We start from the raw sequence: 14,722 nt of genomic DNA, 5'->3' as shown, positions 1-14,722 counted from the left end.
TATAACCATAATCATATCATATCAACAAATACATAACAACATGTATAATGAGCCTTAAGCCTGACTGGACCGCCTCGTAGGCCTTTAGTCTATCTGGACCGCTCTCCAAGCCTTCGACACGTCTGGACTGCCTCGCAGGGCCTACAGCCTATCTGGAACGCTCGTTGGGCCTTCGGTCTGACTAGCATACCCTCCTGGGTCTATAGTATATCCGGACCACACTGGGTATGTTGGCCTTTAGCACAAAGCAAGACCGCCTCAACCCAACCCATAATCAAACAAACATGTGCACATATATATCATACGCTATCATAATAATAGTCAAACCGATCTAGCAGATCAAATAACATAGCAACATCCTATAACCAGGACACTGACCTACCCAGGTCACTAACATAGCAAAATCCTATAACCAGGATACCGACCTAACCAGGTCACTAACATAACATCATCATATAACGAGGATACCGACCAACCAGGTCAGTAAGCATAAGCATATCACCATCCTAGCTACCAGGATGCAAAACAATAAACATATCATGCAATAATCTGGATACAAATCCATAAAGGGCCAGCCTTAGTGCCTTATACCCTATTGATATAGTGAGGATAACTCACATCGCTAGTATTGCTGAATACTGTAACTCTTTGACTGCTGCCTCACTGGGAAATCCCGAACTGACATATAATAAATACTAGGTTAATACCTGACATAACTCACTTGACTAAGTGTCCACATTCCTCATTAAGTCCATTCTCTTTATTGGGCCAAGGCCCAATACCAATTCCTTGACTTGAAAGTCTTAACATAAAGCCCACTATTGGCCCAATTTACTAAATTGGGCCCAACCTCCTAATTAGGCCTAACGCCATGATCCATTATCACTGCCTGGCCCAAAATATCTTGTTTACAGAGTCCAACAAAGGCCCAATTCCATTTAGTCCATAAACAGCCCAAACCCAAAGTCTATTAATCAAAAGCCCAACAAAGGACGTACGTGGGGCGTACTCATCCGACGTTGACCACCATCAGAGTGGTTGACCCAGTACGTTGGGCGTACTGGATTTATGTTGGGCGTATTGGATAGTTTGCCAAAACTTCATTAAGTGCTTAATGGCTCAAGCACTTAAGCCCAAACTTCAGATCCAGAGACCTGACATGTCTAGAATCCATAAAGTCATGAACGTTATCACTTTGGATGTCCATAAAGCTCTTAATGTTTGGTCTTAATCCATTAAGAACTTATTTTTCCATGCATAGGACACATTCAGCTAATGGGACCTCATTTTTATCACTCAAGGTCCCCTCAAGACTCTAGAAGGACAGTCCTTTTTGTCCAAAACACGACATGCACTACCTTGTGGTTTTTGGGACAAGAAATGGGTCTTTCAATGTAAAATGGAGAGATCTAATCATACATGCATAAAGTTTGAAACTTTATACCTTCTGGAGTTTCTTGAGCACAAAATAACTTCATATCTACAAGCTTGGTCTCTTCCTCCGACTCTTGATGCAATGGTTTTCCTCTTCAAGCACTCAAGAACACACCAAATGAGCTTAAACACACAAAGGGGAGGCTAGGGTTTTGGAAGGACGAGTATGATCTGTGGAGGCTGAGGTAAGGGAGGCTTTGGTGCTCATAATGTTGCTTATATAGGCCTCATACCCTAAATATTATGGTTTCAAGTATGCCTAGCGTACACAAGTGTACACACAGTGTACTAAGACAGACCTTAGTACGCTTAGCGTACTCTTATGTACGCGCAACGTACTCCCTCTTGGCCCAAATTTTCAAACTTGGCCCTTAAACTTATCTTGGCTCTTCACTTCCAACCCCAAGGACTATAAATGACAAAGTAATGATAGAAGAGGGTTCGGGAATACCTTCCAATTCTCGGGATGTTACAATTTGTAATACGTTTCAAAAACTTGGCCAAAAGTCTTACAATTCGACCTAATGTCTGAGTATATATAGCTTCCATAAATCTGACCACCACATCGCGGTGTTCTATTAAATCCCACATTCTTCAAATCATATCATTGGTCATGAATCTTCCAACCACCATGGCATGGTGTAGAGTAGCCATGTCGTGGGCTTCAGAAATTTTGGTATGCTTTTGCCTTCAAATGTCTTAGCCCACTCTTTCATGCTTCTTGCTCCTCATTTGCTTCCTTTTCATTCCAAGCATGTCTTTGCTACAGATTTCAAACATAATAAGTACCTTATGTCCAAAAATAAGCATACTTTTTAGAGGTGGTAATGGGTCGACCTGGGTTGGGTTCGAGTTTAAACCATTTAATAATTGCGTTGAAAATTTCAACCCAATCCAACTTGTTTATATTAATGGGTTGATATTTCCAACCCAGCCCAACATTTTAGATAAATGAGTTATCACCGGGTTGACCTATTTATGTAGTTCCCGATCCAGCCTATTAAATAAATTGGTTAAACTTGGGTTAACCCATTTACAATCAATTTAATAAATTATATAAGTAAATATTATACCACTTAAATTATAAAACATAAATAAAACTTCATACTTAAGAGAAAAGCACAATCCTAATTCAAAAATACAAATAAATTGTTCAAATAACATTAAATATATTTAGTTTCACAATGATTTTGGAGAGTGACCAATATTATTGGTGCTAAAAAAGGATGTAAATTATGATTGAATTTTATTAAAAATAGATAATAATGATGCAACATTATAATTTACAAATTAATATTTTGATTAATACATGATAATATTCAAATAAAATTAAATTAAATATATATTAAAGTTAAATAGGTTGACGAGTTGAAAACGGGTTGATAATTTTTACCCAACCCAAGTTATTTAATTAAATGTTTTAGATGAGTTAACCTATTTAACTTAAATGGGTTGAAAATCTCAACCCAACCCACTGATTTTGGGTTGAGTTTGGGTTGGGTTGGCGGGTTTGGGTCTACTTCATTCCAACTCTAATAATTTTAGCTAAAAGTTTTAGAAATATGTACAAAATATATGACTAAATATGCACATATCAAAGAGTTTGATAACTCTTTTCTACACATATATGAAATGGATTCTAGATGTAGTTACAAATTGCTCTTATCTTTTTTAGATTCAAGTACAACTATTACGAGAAAACCTTTGTCATTCTTATTCACTATAACTAATAAGAACAATGCATTTTTTGTGAAAATTTTCTAATTCTTAAACTTGGAGCTTATTCTAACATCTTGCACAAATTTGTAAACAATGCTCATTTAGCTAGAATGATGTTTTTATGCTTGACCTGATTAATAGGAAAAGAAAGATTGTGATTCTCAACTCCAAACTATAATAACATGCATCAGTAATAGAACCTCGTAAGTACATACCAATTGACCAACTATATGCCAAAACAAAAGGTAAGTTAATTTGCAGCAATGTGTTGAAAGTAATGTATATTTTGTCTAAACTAACATTTTGCAATATGGGTAGTGTAAAATCCTAAAATTTAAGATAAGGTTCTTAAATTAATTAAGATATTTAAATAAAAGGTGGATTTACATAATTAAATCATTTAAATTATAATCATATCATTAGTCGATATGAAGCTTGCAAAGTTAAAGGTTGAGATGTTAACATTTCAAAGTTAAAGGACCCAAAGTGTCAATTTGGAAAAGCATGTTTGACCAAAGGTTAACTCACCAAGGTTAAATAGATGAGGAATGTTAAGAATGGGATGGTAAAGTACTCATTATGTAAACCTTTTAAGCAATGTGAAAAGAAATGAAGAAATGATAGATTTGACAAAAGTTGTAAACTAGAGGGACCAAATGTGTAAAATCCGAAAATAAGGATGGACTCTCTTCACTTTCAGCCAAATGAGATCGATGATAGGAAGGATAAGTATGCGTAATGGAGAATTTCACTCATAGGAAACTAGGGATTGATTCAAGTGGAGTTTTGAAGCATCCAAGCAAGAATAGAAGCAATCAAAGGCTAAGATGGTATAAATCCTCCTCCACCAACTCTATTTTTTGAGTTCATCATTAGGGATTGAACCCCAATGTCGATTTTTGCTTCAATATATGATTAGGGTTTGGTTTTATAACCTCCCTTGAGTGGTTTACATGGTTCTAATCTCAATCCAATCATCCTATTGATGGATTTGATAAATTGGGTAAAATCTCCATGAATCCTAGAAATCCCCAAAGTTGGGATATTGCAATTGATGATGAAATGGAATTAGATTCAATGACCTATATGATATGTGATAGCAACAAATCCAATTAGAATGCTCAAATTCATCCATGATGGTAGAATCAAGCATAAACTTGGGTTTTAGATGGTTATGTGAGAAATGGTGATGAAAACAATGAAATTCTTGAAATGTGAGCATTTGATGAGTATATGATGCTCATAATCATGAGTTGATACTACAATATGATTTTAATGCAATAACATGAAGGCTTGAGTGATTTATGGTTGGATTTATAGAATATTTGGGCATAAGGGTATTTTAGGCAATGTATAGATTACTACATAAAGTTTGACATCTAAGAAGTGAATGGAATTCATGAATATGAATTGACACTATAGAGATGATATTGGAACACAAAACTGAAGGGATGATAGTAAGGTTCTAGATTTAGTGATTGTTTTGACCCAAAGGGTAATTTAGGAAACATGGAATGGAATTGATGATTCCATGGTCAGTTTAAGCACTTGTAATGAGATTAATGGTGGTTTTATCTACTTGAAAACACCCAATGATGTATTAAATGATTTGGGAATAAGGCATATTGGTTAAAGAGTGTTGTTCATTAACTTGAGCTCTTAACCCTTTGATTTGAGTTTTTGTAAGCATTATGAACTTAGCATGTTGATTGAGGACTTAATGAATTGAGTTGAATGTTTTGACATGATAAAACATCCTCTAGTAGTGCTTAAAGACCTTTATAGGTGTTCAAATGGTTACCTAAAAGACCAAAACCATCTAAGTAAGCTTAAGACTCAAAAAGTGAGTTTTTGGGGGTGTCAGGGTTGCTACGGGACGCGATTCGCGTGGTCAGGCACGCAGCCCGTGCACAGATAGCAGAGTGACCAACTAGATGAAAAATCTGAACTTTAGTATTTTCCTCATAATTTTTGCATACGAACTCGGATTTACACACAGTTTTTGTCTACATTCATAGTTTTTGATAAGGAATGAGATAAAGAAATAAAATTTAGTAATGGAATCTTTGAGGGGTATTTTTGTCATTTTAATTGACCTTTACTTGCTTGTTATATAGGTGGTTTTTAGAGTGTTTCTCAAAGGAAATGAACTAGAAGAAGACTAGCTAACATATGTGTGATTGAGGTGATTACGTGTTGGCATTTTCCCCTCTTTGGGTTACATGGCAAAATAACTTTTATAATAATGAAATACTAATTTTTTGATATATGAAATGTTTTGAAGTGAAAGTGTTAAAGGCTTTTGGAAAGAATGCCTTGAAGGAAAGAATGTTTTTGAAATCAAAGAACGATTTAGAAGAAAAAATATTTTGATAATGTGTTTGAAATGTTTTGAAACGAGTATTTTGATAATAACGTATGAAATGTGTGAATCATGAAAAGTAATGAAAAGAAATGGAAAGTAATGAAAAGAAATGGAAAGTAATGAAAAGTATTGGAAAGTAATGAAATGAAAATTGCCCGGCCCATTTGGAATTGATTTACCTTGACGTATGGGGACCATGTTGTATAGAGAGTATAGTTGGCTTCAGTTTTTTCTTGACTATTGTTGATGACTTCACAAGAGCTATGTGGGTCTTTCTTATTAAGTCCAAAGAAGAAGTTTTTGAAAGTTATGTCACGTTTTTTAAAATGTTGACAAAACAATTTCAAGTTAACATTAAAATTATCAGATCTGATAATGGAACAGAATTTACAAATCTTCGTGTAAAAGCTTTTAATGAAAACAATGGAATTGTTCATCAGACTTCCTGTGTTTACACTCCACAAAAAAATAGAGTTGTGGAGAGAAAACACAAACACATACTAAATGTTGCTAGGTAACTTATTTTTCATAGTGGGGTGATATTATTCTTACCTTAGTCTTTTTGATCAACAAGACACCTTCATTAGTTTTGAAAGGGTTGCCCCCTTATGATTTGGTTTATAAAAAGGGTCCTAACTTTGATAACCTTCGTGTTTTTGGGTGCTTATGTTTTACTACAAAATTAAATAACAATGATAAGTTTTCCTCTTAAAATGCATAGTTTTGTTTTTGGTAAGACTAATGAGAATTATTGTGGGGTTGATCTTTTTTCGTATGATGAGCCTGTTCAATCTGAGTCATTTACTGATGATAGTTTTTTAATCATCAGAGGTTGGATCATCAGTTAGATGGTGCTAGTCCTTCTCCTAATCTAAATAGAATATATACTTCTCAAGATAGTTTAGATTGTACTTTTAGTTTAGGAGAGCCATATGTGCCTCTAACAATGGTCTGGTCCTCATTCTCCTGTTATGGCGAGGGAAACTAGTCAATCTAATCCTGAGTCTCTTGATTCTATGTCAATTAGTCACATACGTGGTAGGAGAGAATCTTAGCTTCCTTCTAGATTTAGTGATTACATTATAGAAGGTAAATATAAATATGGGATTGAAAAAACTCTTAATTGTTCCTCTTTGTTTCCTGAGTCTAAGTGTTTTGTTTCCAGTTTAGATAAAACTATTGAATCTCAGTCTTATTGGTTACACACGTGGTAGGAGAGAGTCTACACTTCCTTCTAGATTTAGTGATTACATTATATAAGGTAAATATAAATATGGTATTGAGAAAACTCTTAACTATTCCTCTTTGTCTGCTGAGTCTAAGCGTTTTGTTTCCAATTTAGATAAAACTATTGAACCTCGGTCTTATTATGAGGCTTCCCTTAACCCTGAATGGGTTAAGGCTATGAATCAAGAAATAGAGGCTCTCTATAGGACTACTACTTGGATAATAACTAACTTACCTAAAAACAGAAAACCCATTGGTTGTCGTTGGATTGACTATGAGGAGACCTTTGCTCCTATATCCAAAACAATTCACATTATTATTACTCTTGCTTTTAATTTTGGTTGGAATTTGTATCAATTTGATATTAATAATACTTTTCTCTATGGCTCTCTTGAAGAAGATGTGTATATGGTATTACCTCAAGTATATCACAATAAAAATTATAATAGGGTTTGTAAGTTGTTAAAATCGTTGTATGGTTTAAAACATGTTCCATAAAAGTGGAATGAATAATTAAGTGGTTCTTTAATCAGTTTTAGTTTTAAACATAGTCTGATTGATTACTCTATATTTGTTAAAAGTGTTGGAAATTTTGTTACAATTTTGTTAGTGTGTGTAGATGATATAATGTTGATAGGAAATTGTGAAGTTGAAATTAGTAAAGTAAAAGATTTTCATAAGTCTTAGTTTCTTATAATAGACTTAGCAAAGTTAAAATATTTTTTAGATATTGAGGTTGTTGAAATTCCAAATGGTGTGTGTTTGTCTCAAAGAAAATATTGTTTGGAATTACTTCATGATTTTGGAATGCTAGGTTGTAAGCCAGTCAAATATTGTTTTTGATAATAATGATACTTTAATTGAAAATGTTATAGAATTTCAGAAGCTTATATGAAAACTCATTTATCTCACTATTATTAGGCCAAATATTGCATATTTTGTTCAGGTTCCAAGTCAATACATGCATAAACCTACAAAGGTTCATTTTCAGGTTGCTTTGAGGTTATTAAGATATTTGAAACTTAGTCCTGGAAAAGGGTGTTTGTTATTTGAAGTCTGAGTCTAATTCACTTGTTCTGAAAGGTTATTCAGATGTTGATTGGGCTAAAAGATTATTTTCTAGAAAGTCATTCAGTTGTTATGTTGTGTTTTTTTGGTGATTCTCCTATTTTTTGGAGAAGTAAGAAACAAGTTACTATTTCTCGATCCTCTACAGAATCTGAGTATAGGGCACTTGGTTCTTTGTCTTGTGAGTTGATTTGGGTACTAAAAGTTTTATATGATATTGGTTTCAAAAATGTTGTTCCTATAAATGTTTATTGTGATAATGAGTCAGTTGTAAAGTTGGCTTTGAATTTTTTTTTTCATGATAAAACAAAAAAATTTGAAATTGATGTTCATTTTATTAGAGAAAAATTTCCAAAAGGTATTATTAAACGTGTCAAAATTTGTTCTTCTGATCAAATTTCTGATATTCTCACTAAGTCTCTTATAACTTCTCAACATGAGACTCTTAGTGGGAAACTGTAGTTTTTTGATCCTTTTTTAATTTAAATAAGGTTTCTCAAAATGTTTAGTTTGAGGGGGGGGGGGGGGGGGGGGGTTGTTGAAAGTAATGTATATTTTGTCCAAACTAACATTTTGCAATATGGGTAGTTTCTGTATTTTTCTCTTTTCTCTTGTTTTGTGCAGGTTATTAGTGTTGATTAAGAGTTCAAGGGTCAGAGTGTAAATTGTCACCGGGTTTACACGTGGGTTTTCGGGTCTCTTTGACCCGGTGTATAAATTGGTCGTTGTTTTGGGTCACAATTCATGTTTAGAGCTGAAGAAAAAGCTTTATCTCTCTCTCTCTCTCTCTCTTAGTCTTTGTTAGGGTTTCAGTTTAAGGTTTGAGTCACTCTGATATGTTCTTGTTGATATTGTAGATTAGGCTGAGTGATATGAACTGAGAGTAGATTAGGTATTTGTGTAGTGAGACTTGATTTGTAAGTTCTTGAAAAACCTTTTGGCTCTTAATCCTCTAATGTTATAGGAGTTGTTGATGTTGGGAAATCATGTTTCTATAATTTTCACCCAATGATACCAACAACAACGAAGAGAAGAAAAGGTGAGAAAATGGGGGCAGTTGGGACATCAATGTCAAAGGGAGGTGGGGGTGGGTGGGTGGGGGGGGGGGGCAGAGGAGCTGCAACGAGAGAATTATGTCTGTGAGAATTGTGTCTGTGATAACTTGGAGTTCAAGAAACATGAACAAAGGAGAGAAAAGAGGGATGAAATGACAAAAATTCCTTCATATGCAAGAGACGTGAAGGGTTTAATAAGTGGAGAATGATGGTCGATAGGCAAGGGGTGAGACGTGTTACAAAAGATTCAAGGACAATAACGGCAAGAAACAATTTTTTTACGTTGAAGGTAATATTTTCGAAAAACTACGATTGCATAACCTGTAATCTTCTCTAAAATTTAATAATTCTCATAGTGATGACATTTTTTTTCAAATTTTTTATTTAATAGTATTTAAGTAATGGTAAGACAATCATACTTTAAAATATGACGAATGAGATTATTGACATTACATAATATCATTAGTTCGATGATAATATACAAATAAATTGTGTAATATAAATATCCAGAAAGACATCGCATACTGAATGATTAAATATGTAAAATATTATGTATTTTGCAAATAAATCATTATTAAAATATGATAATATTGATTTATTATCATCTATGACATGTGATTATTATTGATTTTATTATTAATGTTCGTTACGTGCCAAACGTCTATCATGATGTATTTTTTATGTAAAGAGAATATGTAATTGTATTATATTTGTTTTGTAACTTTTGTTAATGAAGAAATATTCGTGTCTAAATTCGTGGAGGTTGTCATCATCAATGTAGTCAACTAATTTTATATTTAACACAGCAAATGTGAATATGGATAACCCGTTCAGACTTCAGACGAAACATAACCATGTGGGTTTGGATATTTTTTTATTTAAGAATACGTAAAACATATACGGAGTATTATACGACAATTAAGTTATGTATTAAAACTTAATTGGATGTGCTATAATAGTATTGCTTTTTCTTTTAACGGTAAATACATTATAAACCTAAACTACTTCTAAATTCATATATGTCTTAAATGAGACTTGAACTCTCAACCTTAAGAATCAACATGTAGGCTAGCTACAAAATGACATTATTATTAAATATTTTAAGTGGTTTTTAGTAATTTGTTTTTCATATTTTATAACAGGCATATGATATCTTAAAGTCACACAAAGTGACCAATAATTTGTTTCGAATATATAATATTAGTTATCACATTAATGGATTAGAACATTCCCAATTATTAACATAAGGTTGCATTCCGCTTATACTGCGAAAATCTTGTGTACGTACAATAGACAAGAGATGACTTACAGTAAAATTATTAATTTCATATTGGTGTCATTCAAAGAGTACATGACGTTTTAAATAATGAGAAATATCCGGCAAAGTCTTTACAATAAAGGTATGCATTATATAACTAAATACTGGTAATTGTTTACAAAAAAAAAAAAAAATACAAGAAACCAACAAAGGTTTAAAGATTTGGCGTGTTCGACATATAGCATTTGAGAGTTTCTACATTTTAGCTTTTGACAAAACGTTCCGTTTTGAATAGAAAACATCGTCTGACACTACAAGCTTCTAGCGTTTAGTTTAAACAAAACGCTCCAAATCTAAATGTTACTTCATGTAGCGTTTAACAAAACGCTACCAGCTACCCACTACGGGTTATCCGCTACCAGCTATTTTTGTCGAACACGCTATTGGTATTTTAACCGATAATTTCTAGAAAAATCCGTATATTCTTCGTTCATTAACGATAAAGTCATTTTTAACAAAATCTAAAATCATATTTGTAAACTAATAAGAATCTACAGAGAACTAATATTAAACTAATAATAATATAGAGAGAAACGGTTAGATAGAAAAATGTGTATTACAAGGAAATATAAATAAGACTATAAATATGAAAGCTATCTAAGTTAACATAGCTAATGAGCTAAACACAAGGCTTAACACAAGAAGAGCTCAAATAACTTATTATGATAATATCTCCCTACAAAGTCACAACGCGGTGGAAACAAGCAATGCTAGTTTGTCTTCAAAGAAACGAAAAACGAGAAGTTGAGTGTTCTTTAGCAAACATTCATATCCACAAGCAACCAAACAACCTGCATTCCTGTTGCGGCGAACAATCTTGATCTAAGCAGCAATACCAAACAATCTTCAAGAGAAGAAGCATAACAAAACTACATGTACGAAAACATCCAAAACCAAAGAATCTGCACGAAAGCAGCCAAAACCAAACAGTTTGCACGAAAATAGTCAAAACCAAACAATCTGAATGAAAGCAATCATAACCAAACAATGTGCATGAAAGCAGCAAAAAACAAACAATTTGCAGGAAAGCAACCAAAAACTAAACAATCTGTATGAAAGTAGCCAAAACAAAACAATATGCATGAAAGCAGACAAAACAAAACAATTTGCATTTCTACAACACATAAATGAACCCCAAATATATTAACGGAAGCATCACAATTAAAGAAACCCAATATGCAAAAGTGCATCGTACTAAACTAATGTATTCATTCCTCCTTATTCTCTTTTCTCCCTCAAACTAAGAATGTTTGAGCAATAAGCATTGAGAGTTTGTCAAACAACAACACCTAAACTAAAGCAAAACCCAATGGAAAAATAAAAAATAAAAATAAAATAGAGATGCGAAGCAAATTAGAACAGAAGAAAATAGGCCCAAATGAATAAAAACCCGAATCAAATACTTTGTAAACAAAAAATGGAAATCGAAACTACAACTAGAAATTGAACAAAGGACTCGAACCGAAACAAGAACACTATAAAAAAACAAATCAAAAACAAAAACACAAAATAGAGTGACTGACAAGAACAAAACAAAAATAAAAGATATATATATATATATATATATATATATATATATATATATATATATAAACCATCCTGCTTTTCGGTATGCTAATAACTTCGTAATTAAATATTTTATTCTACTATTTTTATTTTAAAAAGGAAACGGATAACTGGAATAATCCAGTATTTAAGGGTCTTGTAATTGTTTTCCAGAAAGGGGGTTGAAATTGTCAATTTAGAAACCTATTGATGCAAAGAATATTGTTTATGGGGTACGAAGTGTCATTATGAGAAAGTTTGGGGTAGAAATCATAAATTTGGTGTTAAAGCTTTTGAAACTGATGGGGATTGATGTGGATATCAACCCTTTGTAGCTTATTCATCCAACATACTGATTATACCCATATTAGACCCTTAGAAGCCCAACGTTTGGGGTGTGTGCATGCTTTTGTATCCTTGTGGTGCAAAAAAGATAGGGTTGAGAAAAAAGAACCGAGAAAGAAGAGAGAAATCGAGAACAGAGGTAGGAGGGGCTGCTGGAAAAAGAGGAGAGTTGGGGGAGGCTCGTGTGTTGCTCGATTTCTTGGTAAGTCCATGCCTCCTTTTCTCTTTTTCTTTTTTTGCGACATCAAGCCACCACCACCGCTAATGTGGCCGACAACCATGGATGTCAGCCTTTACTCATCAGTTTCAACTACCAGTGTACACCTTGAAGGGGTATCAGTGAGTAGTGCACATCATAGTTACTATTTGTGTTGGTTGAAATATTGTGGAGCCTAAAAACCCTAATTGTGTTAGTCCTCCTTATAACATCGTACTTTGTTTTCTCTATTAAGCAATGTACTTTGTGTGGTGAATTGCTATCCAAAATTGGTATTTCTGACCCAATGCCTTTTAGGCACTATTAAGACATTGTTTTCAGCTTTGAGGGTCGTTGTGGACTTAATGGACTAAGACACGAGTTTAAACTAAAAGAACAATGTTGTGATTTTATGCAAAAACACTTATTTTGTAAATTTTCTAGAAAAATCATCGAAAGTCATATTTAGGATCTATAAATTCTCAAAGTTCAAATTTTGAGTCTAGTATATCCCTTATTTTTTCCTTGACCTGGTGTTGGCTCTAACTAAGGTGAAAATGGTCATTTTCACAGATTGTTATGGAAGGATCTGATGGGTTTTGAGCATTCTAACACTTCCTAAGTGTACATGCAACCCTAATAACCTTGGATCTATGTTTGTCTAAATACATGCAAAATTTGGATTCCAAGGTTCATAATCCTATCTAGCATACATGGGGAACTTTAATCCTAAAAGGATGGCTATAATTACATACCTTGTAGTTGATTTTGATTCCTTGAAACCTTGTGAGCCTAGCACCCCAAGTGTGAGGCCTCAAATGCTTCACACAACACCAAATGCTTTTGGAATGACTTTCGAGAGAATACACACACTTGAAAAATCAGCCTAGCCCTCTTATCTCTTTGTGTAACCGATTTTGGTGGAGAAAATGATCCTTATATAGTGTGACATATCTAGGGTTACACCATGTAACCCCTAATGTGTCATGACTCTTCATTTTCATGACCCATGGGTTTGTAACTCCCATGGAGCATCCTATAGGTTTAACCCAACTTGATAATCCATGGAGCCTCTTAGCCCACTATACAGGTTATTGATGATTTACATAATCAAACCATATATTTAATTAGTTATCTTTTGATCACTTAATTAATTCCAAATTAATTCTTGATCAATACTAATTAAATATTACTATTAATATATTAGAACTTATAATATATTAATAAACCACAAGTGTTATTTCTCTCATTTAGTCTATCCAAATGCATGATTCCATGCAACCCAAATGGACCATGCCGAGTCGGGTCAAGTACATACCAGAAATAGTTATGGACTTAGATACCTTATCCAACAGTCTCCCACTTGGATAAGTCTAATAATTATAACTGCTAGTATGACTTCAGGAACCGATCAGCAATCGTAGCTCTTTCAAGGTTACTCGAAACTGAGAAGATGATGATACTCCATTTAAGATAAGGGATCATATAATCCTCTGTTCTAGATATCAGCCAGACAAATACATGGAACAATGTCTTACTTATTGTCCAGCAGTTTGTTTCCCGATTTCCGATTTGTTTGACAAAGAACTTAATTGAACACATCAACTTAGTTCTGACCGGGCCCGATACATAGGTCAAAACAAAATAATCGAGGGGCCCATATATCAGCTTCTAATCCAAGAAGGAACAGATAAACTTCCACTCATATGTTTGCTCTACTACTTATTGAATTATACACAAAAGCACGATTTATAACATCGAGTCGCCAATGCGTTTTCGTACAATCAATGCATAACCAACTCATAGGTAGCAAATCATATCTCTAGGTTTGAAGACTTATATGATATTAACATCTCACGATCACTCGAGATAAATTCCATGAAGTGATTCCAGTGAGCGTGGGTTGAGTCCAATGCTCAGAACTTATGAGCACTCATGAGTGTTATAGCCATGTCCATCAACTTAGACCTTTGCAACCAATCATGACAGTCTTGATTCATACCTACTTCCGACATATGACCGACTATGGAGGTTCTAATAATATGATATACCAAACATAATTATTCTGGAAGTCAAAACATGCCAAAGAAATATAGTAAACGATTGACAAGAGATAGCAACACTTTACTCATAAATAAAACACCTTTTATTCATCATCTAATGTCAATTACACTTTACAAATTTCGAAAATTATCTAACTACTAAAACTAATATCATCCTTCATCCCTATGCTCCGAGCATGCTGGAGATGCTTAACCCGAGTCAATCCCTTCATGAGGGGATCTGTTGGATTCTCATCCGATGATACCCTCTTTGCCACGAGGAGTCCTTCTTCTATTCGATGTCTGATGAAATGGTATTTTCTGTCGATGTGTTTGGATCTCTCGTGATCCCTTGGTTCCTTGGCTAAGGTAACTACACTTTCACTATCACAGAAAATTTCCATTGGC

The sequence above is a fragment of the Lactuca serriola genome, chromosome 8 (assembly GCF_051521515.1).
Source record: "Lactuca serriola cultivar US96UC23 chromosome 8, Lser_US96UC23_V15, whole genome shotgun sequence".
Lineage (NCBI taxonomy): Eukaryota > Viridiplantae > Streptophyta > Magnoliopsida > Asterales > Asteraceae > Lactuca > Lactuca serriola.
The sequence above is the reverse complement of the archived record's forward strand: the minus strand, read 5'-3'. Positions refer to the sequence as shown.